This window comes from Chiloscyllium punctatum, chromosome 27 (assembly GCF_047496795.1).
Source record: "Chiloscyllium punctatum isolate Juve2018m chromosome 27, sChiPun1.3, whole genome shotgun sequence".
Classification (NCBI taxonomy): domain Eukaryota; kingdom Metazoa; phylum Chordata; class Chondrichthyes; order Orectolobiformes; family Hemiscylliidae; genus Chiloscyllium; species Chiloscyllium punctatum.
Window position 1 is genome coordinate 42001095 of NC_092765.1, and position 15750 is coordinate 42016844.

Below are 15750 nucleotides of genomic sequence, written 5' to 3' on the forward strand. Positions count from 1 at the left end.
TACTTTTTCAAAAAACTCAATCTTTTATGTCCTGTATTGCTTAGACTCAAATTAAAAAAATACAGCTTAATGACACTCAGGAGCTGAAAAGTAATAACATTTCACTTCTAATGTCTTCTTGTTGTCAATGCTGTATTTTGACTGTTTTTCTTCATTGAACAATTCCCTTGTCATGTCAATCATAATGATGCAACTGATTATGTGACTCTGACATCAGTAAGAGAGATGATACCAGTCTAGAATGAACATGTGAAGGGAGAGATCTAAGACACTACACTAGAGAAATGAAATTGTTAACTTGCTATAAGCAGATGTAAACAGAGGACTGTTACAGTCCATAAGAGCCTGACGTAGCGATGGGAACATCAGTCTCACAAACAGCTCAGAGATACTCTTAACTGGGTATCTCTGCATGTAGGCTGCAGTATTCACTTGAAGCACAAGTTAAAGCAACATCTTCCCATCAAGGTGATGTATTAGTATAGTGAAGCCAGGAGGAGTGGGGTTGTAGCAACTTCAAGGCCCAGGGAGGTTGGAGTGTCAGACAGTATGGAGCAGAAATGTGTTTTACCATCCCTACAGCAATTATGAACAGCTCCTCAGTGACATTAATCTACAAACCATTCAAATCCACTGAGGATGAGAGGAGTCCTGAGTGAGTCAGTGTGACAGTGTGCAAGTGTATATGGGAGTGAGAGAGAGAGAGAGACAACCTGACACTGGGAGTTGGACAGAGACACACACACATACAAACACACATGAACATCCTCCTCAGCTGGGTGAAGAGAAAAACCCTGTTTCTGAACCTCACTTTCACATGAATTCCATCGAGGCGAACACTGAGAGTGCATCACTTGAGGTGAATACTATATCAGTGTTAGTTAAATCCAATGCAGCAGTTTAGCCCTGTCTCCTCCCCTTTCTGTGGTGACCAGGATTTAGGCTTAATCTGTCTCTCTCTAGCTTTACTTCTTGGGTGAAAAGGCAAAACATCAAGATACAGATGTGAGCAAAATACTGTAGACATTGGAAATCTGAAATGTAAGCAGATTTTCTTAAATATTTCTGCTGCTTGGTGTTTTGAATGTTCAATTTAATTAATTAAACTTTTTTTAAAAATGTCAGTTGATTGATTCGATTTGCTTTTGTCTTGCTCAGCAATTGTTTGCTTTTTTTTAATATTTCAACTTTTATTTTGAAATTTGTGTTTGATATTGTATCAGACCACTGAATGGGAATGAAGGGATTACATGAAACCTGATTGCTTTTTTGGAGCGCTGGGGTTTTTGCTCCAATAGAGACTGGAATTATCTGTGCAGAGAGAGAGAGAGAGAGAGAGAGAAAGAGACAAGAGGATAAGATACTTGACCAAAGCTAGTACAGATTGTAAACTTAAAGCATTGACTCTGATTATCACAGATGTCCCACTGGGCATTTCCAGCGTTTTCTGCTTATATTTCAGATTTCCGACATTTACAGTATTTTGCTCACCTTTGTATCTTGATGTTGGGCATTTGTAAATGTGGTTGATTTCAGTTTAAAGTGGGAAAATGTTTATCATTCACTTGCAAAGTGTAACGTTTCTGCTAATAATGCCCACTTATGTGAAGAGAAATGGCAGATTTTGGCATTGAATTAGTTGGTGCTATCTTACTGGAAGAATTTGCTGGTTTTAAAATTGAAAGTGAAACCAGGAGTCAAGCACCAACAGGATATGTCACCATTGGCTCAAAATATTCTTGTTTGTATATTTGAATGTTGTTTGTGGTGCTTGTGAAGTTTAAGTCATTTGGATGTTGCTGGCGAGTTTTGTATAGGGCCAGGTTCAAAGAAGTATTGCCAATTGCATTATTTGAATGACCAAGTTGTGTGTAACTGTCTGCTAAAACAACAGGTGAAAAGTATATCATACTGAACCCGGAGCTTTTGATGGATTTTAAAAATAGAGGTATACGGTTCAACAGCAAAGAGACATGTGCCTATGCAGAAGAAGTCTGGAGAGGAATGCAGAGGTGTTTGGCGAGGTTCGTCCCGAGCAGTGCCATGACGCGGGACTCCGTGCTCTACGGTCTGTTGCCCGGGACGCACACCGAGACGAACATCAACTGTGCCTGGAGGATCATCAACTCGGTGAAGGACGCTCTCAGGGCGGTCCGAAACCTGTTGATCTTCCAGCTGAAGGAGTAGACCCTGATTGAGGGTTGCAGACTGGCACATTCCAAGGTCCAGGACAATAGGTTGAGGGACGTGCTGAAGCTTGGGGCAGCTACTGCCAAGGCGCGGTGGGGAAAGACCACCGTGTAACATCTGCCTGCCTAAGAACAGGGGGCCCGTGCAGTCATTTGGGTTCTGCTGACGCCTCAGCTAAATATGTAATCGTACAGACCTGTATATATGAATGATTACTCTGTCTCTGTATACCAAGAAGTGGAATGTTTACGGATGTATGGCATGATCAATTGTACAGATCATCAAAATATTTTATGAATATAGTATATTTTTGAAATATAAAAAATATAAAACAGTTCAACTCCATTGTAACAATGATTCCTAATTCTGGAAATTTTGAAGATGTGAGGAGGAGGATTGGGTGGAGGAGGGGGGTGTTGGATAAGACAAAGAAGCTGATAAAACACTAAGCCCTAGTCTATCTCCCTGCCCCCTCACAATTTTCCACATATTCTACCCCACCAACATCCTGACACAACTTTCAAACAATTTTCTCTGTGATGATTTGGAGGTGTCGGTGTTGGAATAACGTGAAAAAAGTTAAAAATCACACAACACCAGGTTATAGTCCAACAGGTTTATTTGGAAGCACTAGCTTTCGGAATGCTGCTCCTTCATCAGGTGGTTGTTCATTTCCCACCCATAATTCCCTATTGCAGCTGCCATTTTCCCAATGCACCCCGATGATTCATTTGTTGACCTGTCTTCTCTCCGTTCATTGCCAGGGCTCACATTAAGTCATTATAAAATCTGTATTCTCTACTTAACTTGATGGTTCCCAACAGAAGGTCACTTTTGCCAGACGTCTCCTTTTTTCAACAGGTCTAATTCTGAACTTCTCTCATCAATTCAATCCTATTTCAGTCCTGGTGTTCCCCTTTGACTTCTGAATGTTTAACAAAGACTCTATTGGATGGAATATAAAGCTCCCGCAACATTATTCGAAGTCCTGGTCAACAGTTATTCCTCAAATGACATTCCCAAACGCAGATTATCTGGATTATCAGACACATTTAATCAATTGCTGTTTTCCGAGTCTTCTTCTGGATAAAACTAGTTGTCAAATCTCCCCCCATTACCACAGTGCTGGGTGACAATGACACTTCAGAAGAGCTTCAGTGGATATGAAGTGCTTTGATGCATGAAGGAGATTATATAAATGCAAATTTTTTTCCACGTTTGTACTCACATTGTGTTCAACCAAGCAAAACACAACTTTCAGAGCCTTCCTCCTTGGCACTCTGCCATTCTTGGACTGAATACTGATTTTAGACCATGATTGTCTTCCCCCGGATCCTGGCCTGCTTCTTAAATCCACTTCAGTCAACAATTTGAATTTCTACAGCGCTCAAGTGTGGAGAGACACATTGTGTTGTTTTACAGGACAATGGATAATGAGTGTAAATTTGGTTGAGGGGTGAGGGGCAGGCATTAGTGTCAGAATGAGACACAAGCACGGTCATGTAGAAGAATCTTAAAGGTGACGCTTGAAGAGGTGAGGGGTCAAGGAGGCAACGTGAGGGTCAAAATTCAAGAGCTGCCTGACGCTGGTGAAGTAGGAATAGAGTCTCAACAACTGTAGCACATATCTGTGATGCATAAGGGGCAGAAAATGTTGGATCCAGTTCCCCAATCTGTTCTTTTGTTTTACTCACTGCCTGATTGACAGGATATTTTTCTAAAAGATGAAAAATTCCTAATGTTTCATAAGGAAACTGTTCACCCCATATGAAACCTTTATGAAAACATCTTGTTGGAAATATACAGCAAGCCCATGAACGATGCATGTCAGTACCTCTCAGAAGTCCAACATTGACTAAGTGGTTATCTCCTATTGGAAAGTTTAAACTGGAACACTTCAAAAGGTCCCTGACTCCATGTTAAAATTGGAGATACGAGGTGATGGTAGCTTACTTAACTTAATAGCTACCAGGAATACTAATGGGATTAAAATTTGCTCTAAAGCCTGGCTAACTGTTAAATTGACACTCCAATAAATCACCCATATTCACATAATCCACCTCTCCCTGACACCTGATCCAATCCTGTGTCATCCAACAGCCTCCTAGAATGACATCCTCCCAAAATCAAAACTACTTCCCCAGTGACAACACACCTTAGACACCATGCCTCCAACACACTACTGCTGTAAACCTCCTCTTCCCCATACCCAGTAATGCATTCCCAATATCCATCATCCACCACAACACAGAAACCAAATCCCCATTCCCTAGATACCCAGCTGCCCCCTCAACCTGTCTCCCACGACATCAGATGCAGTCATCCCTGTCACACATTTAACTGCCATTCTACCTCCTCACCCACCCATCCACCATTATATACCCTCACCCACCTCGCACCATACCCTTCACCAAGTGGCCTGCCTCCACAGTCTCTCACCCACTCACCTGTACCACCTAATATAGCTGCTCATTGCCCAGCTGCTCTCCAACCCCTTCACCAACTTAGCTGCCTCCTAGACCATGAACCATCTGCAAGCCTTCTCCTCACCCATTTACTGCCACCTTACCACTTACCCACATGGCACTTTACCCCTTACCTACCTTCCTCCATATTTTCCAACCTTATGCCATTACAGTACCTTTCTTAGTAGTCTTTGGGACCTTCAGACTGTGTTTACTGATGGAGATATGGCCTGTATTGCTGTAAAAAGGGATATGTATCTTCCATAAAGCTTTGTTCTGAGTCTGTCTGTGTGGTGTGCTGGATTGTATCTACTGGGATCCGGCGTTGGAAATCAATTCCAGAAGGCTGTGCAAAGGTTAGAAGGTCACATCTTTTCTGGTTTGTGTTGTATGTAGTGATTCCATCCCAGATCAGAAGATTTGGGCAAATAACTGGTGATCAGCGTTTGCTGTTTGTGGGAGTCTTTTGTATGTTAATCAGCTGTCATATTTCCTACTTTGAAATATTGACTACATGTCAAAAGCATGACATTGGCTGTAAAGCACTTAGAGATGGGCAAGATGTGGTTCATTATTTATGTGTGACAACATAGTGTCACTATGAATTTGCTCCCTAGATTCTAGAATGGTACCCAGGAATTGGCAGGGAACAAATATAGTCATAGTCCAATATTCAAGAATGGATAAGAAAGAAAAGGAAATTGTAAACTAGTTAGCCTACTGTCAGTAGGAAGATCAATGCTAGTTTACTCTCAAAGATTTTAAGTAAAAATTAATCAAGGTCAACACAGGTCTTTGACTTGGAATAAAAATAGGAAATATTAGAGAAACACAGCAGATCTCATGCTATCTATAGAGAGAAGAAACCGAGTTAATGTGTTGAGTCCAATATGACTCTTCAGAACTCTGTTATATTGGACTCAAAGTGTAGATGGAATTTATTTAGATTTTCAAAAGGGAATCTTTAAGGTGCTACATCAACGATTTTTACAGAAGTTTCATGGGTTTAGGAGTAATATATTAACATGAAGTGAGGCTTGTTTAATGGACAGGAAACAAACATTTTGCAAGAACTAATCCTTGGGCTGCAAATATTTACAATCTGTGAGTACATTGAATGTGATGATTCCAAATTTGCTGAAGTAGGGAAGAAAGATTAAGTAGAGTAGACCTATATTTTCTGGGAGAAAGAAAGAAGAATTAGAATTGCATAAGATTCTTCAGAGGCTTGTTTTCCTGGCCTGAGAAATCTGGAAATTGTGTCTGACATTTAAGTTGATGTATTTCTTCAACCATGATCTTATTGAACCATGCAGCAGGGTTTGAGGGGGGTGAATGGATGGGTCCTCTCCTATTTCCTGTGTTCATTTCACTTGCAACTTCCTGTAATATGCTTCCAACCAATGAGATCCTACTGTTTAAATCATCAGCTTTAAATATGGGAGGAGGAGAAACAGAATAAATGTGGCCATAAAAGTGGAGTTAAATTAAGGATTGTAAACTTTTGACTTGTACGCATATAATAAGTAATCCAGCACTTCATTGTAAGTGCTGGTGACAGTACTGTCAACTTCCTCTTAATAGCTTTTATTTTATGAGTTTCCCAGGAGATTCCTGCTTCACCTTTAATCGCTTGACTCCAAATGAAACAGCAAATCCTCCCGTCACAGTAATACATGCTACAACAGGAAAATGATTGATTTACCTTCACTATCATAACAACTGTCTACCTTAAAGGTCACTAATTCAGGCCCACAGCCAAGGCAAGCTATTATATCCATTGCAGGGAGGATATTAACATCCAAAATCAGAATCCAGCCCAGGTAACCCTGATGGATGAACTGACTTTAAGGAAAGTTAAAACTTATTACTTTTAACCTCTAATTTCATCTGTACAGTATTCAACAGAAGTTGCTGGAAAAATGCCGCAGGGTGCAGTGGCCCTTCTTCAGAACATTCAGAAGGGTGACTGGACTTGAAACGTTAACTCTGCTTCCGCTCCATAGATGCTGCCATACCTGCTGTGCTTTTCCAGCAATTTCTTTTTGTGTTTCTGATTTTCAGCAGCTCTTTGAGAGTTTTTGGACAGTTTATCAGTGTCTGGTGAAGAAAACAAAGCATTATCTCTTGAGTGCTTGAATATTGTAGAGTCGTGTTGAATTACAGAACTCAATGTCGAATGAAATGATGGGTATGTTTCCTGATAATGCTAAATCAGAGATGTTACAAACGTCAGGAGGACTGAACTGATTAGATCTCATTATTCTCAAAAAGAAGAGGACAAAGAGGTGGCCTGATCAAAGTCTTTAAAGTCACAAAAGGGTTTGATAGGGTGGTAATACTATTGCTTTAAGTGTGATGTCCCTTTAAGATGTTTAACATGCAGATGAGCCAAGTGTCTGGATGTCTAAATGGCCAGGAGCCATGGTCACTTTGCATTGTAAATTCCTAGACAAAGGATGTAACTCTGTGCTGTCTGTATTAATTTAGCTGTAAATATTCCCACCAAAGATCATCAAGTAACTGAAAGCTACATATCACATTTATGTTCCAGAGAGATGACACAAACAATTCCTACATGGTAAGCAGCGGAATTGTCTCTTTAAACAAACAGCAAAGCAAGAGAAGTGCCAATGCAGTTTGAAGTCCATGTGAGCAAACAGCAGCGAAGATTCAAACAAACTCCAGAAGCCAGAAGTTCCCAAAACACAGAGAACCAGAGCAAAATTAGGGCAGAAAGCAGAATAGGATAATGCTTTCCTTACAAGCCATGGGTAACTTTGAGCTGGACAAAGCTTTGCAGGGGAGCCAGTTGATTCAAAACTACACTATTTAAAGGCTATTTAATATTTAAAGGGTCACATGGAATTAGCTCCATGCAGAAAATATGCATAAATTAAAGAAAGCAAGAAAAGAGTGGCTGCATTTCAGAATAGCACAAAGCCAAGGGGGAAGCCCCCCTGCAATATATTTTAAGCCGAAAGTAAAAAAAATGAGCATTAAATATGGTGCTGAAACTGCAACAATACTGGAGGAGCTCACAATTAAAGCAGTTGCACAATAGCAGCCAAAGCACCACCTTCAACATTCATTCCCTTCACTTTCAAACCAGGTCCTGTATTATCCACCGCAGCAATTCACTAAGATTCCTTCAAAGGCACTTTTCAAATCCTTGGCCCGACCACCCAGAAAGACAAGGGCAGCTGATGTACAGGAATATCAGTATCTGCAAGTTGCTCTCTGAGCCATACATCTTATTGACATGGAAATATTTTGTTCATCCTTGACGAGTGTTGAGCGACACCACGGGACTCCCTCCTTATCAACACCGCACGGACTTCTGCACTTCAAGAAGAGAGGTCGCAGTATGCACTGAAATAAGAGCAAAATGCCACAGATGCTGGAAAACTGAAATAAAAGCTGAAGGTGCTGGAAAAGCTCAGCAGCATCTTTTGAGAGTGAAATTGAGTCCATGTTATGAATACAATATGACTCTTCTTCAGAACTGGCTTAACTCTGTTTCTCTCTCCACAGATGCTACTGGACCTGTTGAATTTTGACAACAAAGAGCGTGTTACTAATCCCTTGCACTGACAAATTAATAATATAGACAGAGCAAGTTGACGTAGAAACCACAAATATTCCACTTGGTAGATATGAGCAGACCAAAGGTCTAAGGTCTGTCAGATACCGTACCAAAGAAACCCAAACGTATAAGTAGAAAGCAGGAATTATCAACAGTGTTTTGCCCAGAGGCCCACTGAAGATGTTACCTAGTAGGGTGATGAAACATCTGAAAATGAACCTTCCAGCTCAGTGAGTAAATCTACATCCAGGTATTGTCAGTCACATAACCCAGGGGCTTCACCACAGTCACTCACTTGCTTGGGCAGCTCACAGTCAGGGGATATGTCGGACCACGAGAATTGGCTATGGTCAGTCCTGGAGGGCCAGCAGCAGCAGCAATCAGGGAATTTGCCCAGTGTCGTTTGGAGATCTCCGAATATAATAGTCAGAGGTGTGGTCATTCATGTCTAAGGGCCACTGAAGGCAGTCAGAGATCTGGAACAAATACAGTCCTAGGGAGTAGGTCCATCAATCATTCAAGAGGGGACCTGTAGGAACAGTAAGAGGATCATTGCCAAAAGGGGTTCAGATCAAAAGGCCTATCTCAAGCACAACCCAATTGCTCCAATTCACAGCACAGTGGAATACCTGCTTTGGAATGGGACCATAAGATTGCACACTTACTTGTTCAGAACGCAACTTGCTGTAGAAACTGCTCACAAGCCAGTAGAAATGATATGGTGTAAAGCATTGACAGGTGCCCCACCCTGATTGTAACAATATCTAACAAAAGCACAGGGGTAACCATGATGACAGGGAGTATTTAGAAATTAACAGTCGGCCAGTGTAACTGATTGGATTGAGACTGTGGTCCAGATCTCTGGTTGCCAGGTAGTCAGGCACTGGATGTAGCCTGGCAGAAATGTTTTGGCACAGCGCTGGTTAAGAAAAAGAAGGAAGCATATGTCAGGTATATACAGGATAGATCAAGTGAATCCTTAGAAGAGTATAAAGGAAGTAGGAGTATACTTAAGAGGGAAATCAGGAGGGCAAAAAGGGAACATGAGATAGCTTTGGCAAATAGAGTTAAATAGAATCAAAAGGGTTTTTACAAATACATTAAGGACAAAAGGGTAACTAGGGAGTGAATAAGGCCCCTCAAAGATTAGCAAAGCGGCCTTTGTGTGGAGCCGCAGGTGATCGGGGAGTTACTAAACAAGTATTGTGCATCAGTATTTACTGTGGAAAAGGACATGGAAGATATAGAATGTAGGGAAATAGATGGTGACATCTTGCAAAATGTCCAGATTACAGATGAGGAAGTGCTAGATGTCTTGAAATGGTTAAAGGTGGATAAATCCCCAGGACCTGATCAGGTGTACCCTAGAACCCTATGGGAAGCAAGAGAAGTGATTGCTGGGCACCTTGCTGAGATATTTGTATCATCGATAGTCACAGGTGAGGTGCCGGAAGACTGGAGGCTGGCTAACATGGTGCCACTGTTTAAGAAAAGTGTGAGGACTAGCCAGGGAACAATAGACAAGTGAGCCTGACCTCGGTGGTGATCAAGTTGTTGGAGGGAATCCTGAGGGACAGGATGTACATGTATTTAGAAAGGCAAGGACTGATTAGAGATAGTCAACATGGCTTGTGTGTGGGAAATCATGTCTCACAAACTTGATTTAGCTTTTTGAAGAAGGATCAAAGAGGATTGATGAGATCAGAGTGGTAGATATGATCTATATGGACTTCAGTAAGGCATTCGACAAAGTTCCCCATGGGAGACTGATTAGCAAGGTTAGATCTCATGGAATACAGGGAGAACTAGCCATTTGGATACAGAACTGACTCAAAGGTAGAAGACAGAGGATGGTGGTGGGGGGGTGTTTTTCAGATTGGAGGCCTGTGACCAGTGGAGTCCCACAAGGATCAGTGCTGTGTCCACTACTTTTCAACTTTTACATGAATGATTTGGATGTGAGCATAAGAGGTACAGGTAATAAGTTTGCAGATGACACCAAAATTGGAGGTGTAGTGGACAGCAAAGAAGATTACCTCAGATTACCACGGGATCTTGATCAGATGGGTCAATGGGCTGAGAAGTGCCAGATGGAGTTTAATTTAGATAACTGTGAGGTGCTGCATTTTGGGAAAGGAAATCTTAACAGGACTTATACACTTAATAGTAAGGTCCTAGGGAGTGTTGCTAAACAAAGAGACCTTGGTCTGCATGTTCATAGCTCCTTGAAAGTGGAGTCGCAGATAGATAGGATAGGGAAGAAGGCGTTTGGTATGCTTTCGTTTATTGGATAGAGTATTGAGTATAGGAGTTGGGAGGTCATGTTGTGGCTGTACAAGACATTTGTTAGGCCACTGTTAGAATATTGCATGGAATTCTGGTCTCCTTCCTATCGCAAAGATGTTGTGAAACTTGAAAGAGTTCCGAAAATATTTATAAGAGAGTTGCGAAGGTTGGAGGATTTGATCTATAAGGAGAGGTTGAACAGGTTGGAGCTGTTTTCCCTGGACCATCGGAGCTGAGAGGTGACCTTATAGACGTTTATAAAATCATGAGAGGCATGGATAGGATGAATAGACAAAGTCTTCTCCCTGGGGTTGGACAGTCTAGAACTAGAGGGCATAGGTTTAGGCTAAGAGGGGCAAGTATAAAAGAGACCTAAGGGGCAACATTTTCATGCACTGAGTTGTACGTTGATGGAATGAGCTGCCAGAGGAAGTGATGGAGGCTGGTGCAATTGCAACATTTAAAAGGCATCTGGATGGGTATGTGAATAGGAAGGGTTTGGAGGAATATGTGCTGAATGTTGGCAGGTGGGACTAGATTGAGTTGGGATATCTGGTCGGCATTGCACGAGTTGGACCAAAGGATCTGTTTCAGTGCTATACATCTCTATGACTATGACTAAGTCTCAATGATTATCAAGCAATTGTCTGGGAAGGTGGATTTTCTCATGAACAATTACTTAGTATCTGGACCCTTCTTAAACATTCCTCAGCTATGAGATAAAGTGGGAAACTTTGGAGAGTTCTACTTCATTTCCCTTACAAGTTAGGCAGGTGACATTAGAAGGATCAAAATGGCTATGAAACAAACCACACATTCGCCCCAACACCCAGCCTCCCACTGGACACCAGACCACACTCACACCTGACCCCTGAGACCCAACACACCCTGTCCTTGCACCCACCTAGCCGCCAGCTGGGGTCCCTCACCCATGTACATGCCAACCCCTAGCCCTTGGGCAGATACTTACCACCCCATTCCCACCTGTCACACTACACCCTCACTCCTCCAACTGCTACCTTCCCTCCTCACCCACCCAAACGCCACTCCAACTACTCATGTGATTTGCAAAGTCACCTTCTCTCTGTCAGTGTTGAAAAGGCTTTGGGCATTTAAACTGTGGTGGCTGACAGAAATATAGCCTGCTATTGCCATAAAAAGGGAGCACAACTTCTACAAAGATCTCTTTGATGCTACCTGTGTGATTTCCTAGATTGCACCTTTTTGGATGGGTCCTTCGTGGACATCAAGCCCAGGAAATTGTACATAAGTAAGAAGTTAATTTTTGACTGGTCTGAGCCAGCTCCGAATAGACTCCACTAAATTCTATCTTACACAATTGATTGCAATGAGCATGTTTAATTTGTCCAATGAGGCAATCCTTGACTCCTGCTTCTATGTAATTTACTGTATGATGTGACTCTCAGATAATGTCATCAGGCTTTCCTTCAGTTCTACAATGGGATGCCTGATGCCCTGAGAAATTCCTTGGCAGCTTGTCATTTCTCTTTAACTCTCAGTTGGCAGGAAAGAGTTCAAATGAATTAAATATCTAAATGAACTTTGGCCAGTGTGTCCCTGTTTATTAAACAAAATAAAAAAGGAGCCTTGGATTCTGGAAATCTGAAACAAAAGCAGGAATTGCTGGAAAAACTCAAAAGGTCTGTCAGCATCTGTGGAGACAAAGCAGAGTTAATGTGTCAGGTCATTTGTAACGTTCCGAAGAAGGGTAACTGGATGCAAAAAGGGCAGCACGGTGGCACAGTGGTTAGCACTGCTGCCTCACAGCGCCTGAGACCTGAGTCCAATTCCTGCCTCAGGCGACTGACTGTGTGGAGTTTGCACATTCTCCCAGTGTCTGCGTGGGTTTCCTCCGGGTGCTCCGGTTTCCTCCCACAGTCCAAAGATGTGCAGGTCAGGTGAATTGGCCATGCTGAATTGCCCATAGTGTTAGGTAAGGGGTATGGATGGGTTGCGCTTCGGCAGAGCGGTGTGGACTTGTTGGGCCGAAGGGCCTGTTTCCACACTGTAAGTAATCTAATCTAATCTAAAAAAAAGTGAGCTCAGCTTTGCCTCCACGTGTGCTGCCAGACCTTTTGAGTTTTCCCAGCAATTACTGCATTTGGCCCGTTTTTCATCACAGATTCTGTTTACTTCCCCTTTCTTATCATAACCTGCTCCAGCTGTACCTCAGCCCATCTGATTTTTGTTATCTCTGTACCTGATTGTTCCATCTTCCAACCACCATAAACACAAGCTCAGGCAAAACTCTGCTGCACAGTTGTCTTGCAATTCTCTGAGCAGAATAACTAATCTAAAAAAAATTGCATGAACATGTTAAGCTCAGTCAATCCAATCTAAGGTACCCAAACAAGAAATGCTTTATCACAAATGAATGTTGTAAAAGGAACTGGACTGCTGTGATATCTAGAAACAAGATGATTCACATTAAATATCCCTGGGCAGAATTATAGAAGATGAACACTATTGTTTAGATCTCGGTGCCAAATCATTTCAGATTTCAAAGGCTATTACCTTTCATCTTTAATTAGACTTTGAACCAAAGAAAGATTACAGCCCCAGAAGACAGTGACAGAAGCTATTTAAATTAAGAAATTGAGGTAGGACAGAGGAGATGAGCTTCTTGTGTTCCAATATACTGTGTATTAAAGGGAAGAGAAGTTCCAGTTAAAATGAAAGGCTTATTTCCCACTAAATATGACCTTGTGGTCTGTATGTCTGAGAAGCTAAATTCAGAGCAGCTGTTGATTGATGGAATCTCTGGTGTCCTTGTTCGTCAATGTCAGTTGCACAGTACCTCCTGACTACAAATGAAGGTTGTAGTAATGAACACTGCAGTCGGTGTCACATATAGACATATATATATATACTTCATAAAAATTGGTGCTTAAAAGGGCAGCAGATGGCTTTATTTCTTCGAGTTAACATATTTCTCGTTTTGTTTTGTTCCGCAGATTGGAAGTAACATTAGCCTCACGCTACAGGCCCAGAACATGAGTGTAAGGCAACAACAACTTATCCTTAAATACTGCCTTTGAAACGATAAAATATCCTAAGCTGTTTCAGTGTAATGTGATATGCAAAATTAATCATCGACACAGATAGGATGATGTTAGGACAGATGACCAATGGCTTGGTTAAGGATGGAGATTCTAAGAAACGTAATGAAGGAGGAAAGAGTGTTAGTGAGCCCCAAAGGTTTGGGAAGGGAATCTAAAATTTTAAGTCTAAGCAGTGGAAGCATGACCACCGTTGGTGGAGTGATTTAAGTGGGGGAGAGATCAAGAGGCTGAGAGGAGTGCAGACAGCTGGGACAGTTTTTTTTTAAATAGTCATACGAGGAAAAAGGCATTGTTGGCTAGGCCAGTATTTATTGGCTATCCCAGAAGAGGGCAGTTAAGAGTCAGCTACATTGCTGTGGTTCTGGAGTCACATGTAGGTCAGACCAGGTAAAGATGGTAGTTTATTTCCTTAAAGGGCATTTGTGGACTTGATGGGTCTTTTCTTGACAATTGCTCCATGGTCATCATTAGACTCTTAATTCCGGAATTTTTAAAAATTGAATTCAAATTACACCATTTGCCATAGCAGGATTTAAACCCAGGTCCCTGGAACATTACCTGGGTCTCTGGATTAACAGTCCAGCGAAAATACAACTGGGCCACCACCTCTCCCATGTTGTAATGCTGAAGGAAATTACAGAGGTAGAGGGGCCATGGAGCAATTTGAAAGCAATTTAAAATAAGAGCGTTGCTTCTTTGGGAACTAATAAAGATCAAAAGGAAGAAGAGCAAATAGGATCTAGTGTGAGTTAAGACATAGCAGTAGAATTTGGATAACCTCAAGTTTATGGAGGGTAGAATGTCGGAGAGTTGCCAGCAGTACACTGCAAGAGAGCAGTCCAGAGGTAACAAAGCATGATCGAGGTTTCAGCAGTATATGAGGCAGATTGAAATCTGATGATGGCGTGGAGGTGGAAATAAGTGGTCTTACTGATAGCACAAATGTTGGTCAGAAATTCACTGAAGCTAGAATTGCACCTGTTCTTGATAAAGGGATGAGGTTAAAATTGCTTCCAAAGTGTCTGCTTACCACATTATTATCTTTAATGTGGAAGGAAATGAAACTACATCGCATGATCTCACAATATTTCCGTATAATTACCCTTTCCATATAACCATCACTGCCACATCCAACAAAAAATTATGATTCAACATTGAGATTTTATAAATGCAAAGCAAAACAGGTTAACTTTTTGACTATGGAGGAGATTGACTGAGGATCAATCATTTCTCATTCATAATTAGCCAGTTATTAACTTGGAAATTTAAAACATTTCTTACCATTATTGTTTCTATTTAGTTTGACAATTTTGTACTTTATAATTGATTAATCTTCCTAGACCTCCCAACAGATTCAGCTTGAAGATATTCATATTTACAGTGTAATACACACATTCATTTACAAATATAATTGCATAATGTAACCCAATCCTGGTCCTTAAGTAATTTGTCAACCTGGGTTTAATGTTAACTAATTTGACTGCATTCTACATAGGAGAAAGTGAGGTCTGCAGATGCTGGAGATCAAAGTCGAGAGTGTGTCGCTGGAAAAGCACAGCAGGTCAGGCAGCATCCAAGGAGCAGTAAAATCGACGTTTCAGGCCGGAGCCCTTCATCAGGAATGAGGGCCCCTCATTCCTGATGAAGGGTTCCAGCCCGAAACGTCAATTCTCCTGCTCCTTGGATGCTGCCTGACCTGCTGTGCTTTTCCAGCAACACAGTCACTGCGTTCTACATAGTCAAATCCCAGCCATTGAACATTTCGGTTTTTATAGTTGTCAAGGAATGACTGGTGTTTATTACTTATTTAGCAAATGCAAACCCCAAAGCTTCCTCATCAGTTGGGATTAAGGCGATTAGTTCACCACCCAATCAGAATGCAGCAGCATCTCTCCACAAATACCTAAGTGGTTCATACTGAGGTACCAGACATGGATGTTGGCTGTACAGGGGGTCTGTCCTGAATCTGTTCAAAAAGGAGGTAGTGAAAATTTGCCATTTAAAAAATTAATCTTGTCACAAGAAACTTGTTAGTGACTTCCCAAGATTCTCACTCGTTGATCCAAATGATGATTCATCATGCTCAAGAAGGTTGAATAGTTGACAGGTTCAATATATACCCAATAACTTAAGCTCCTAT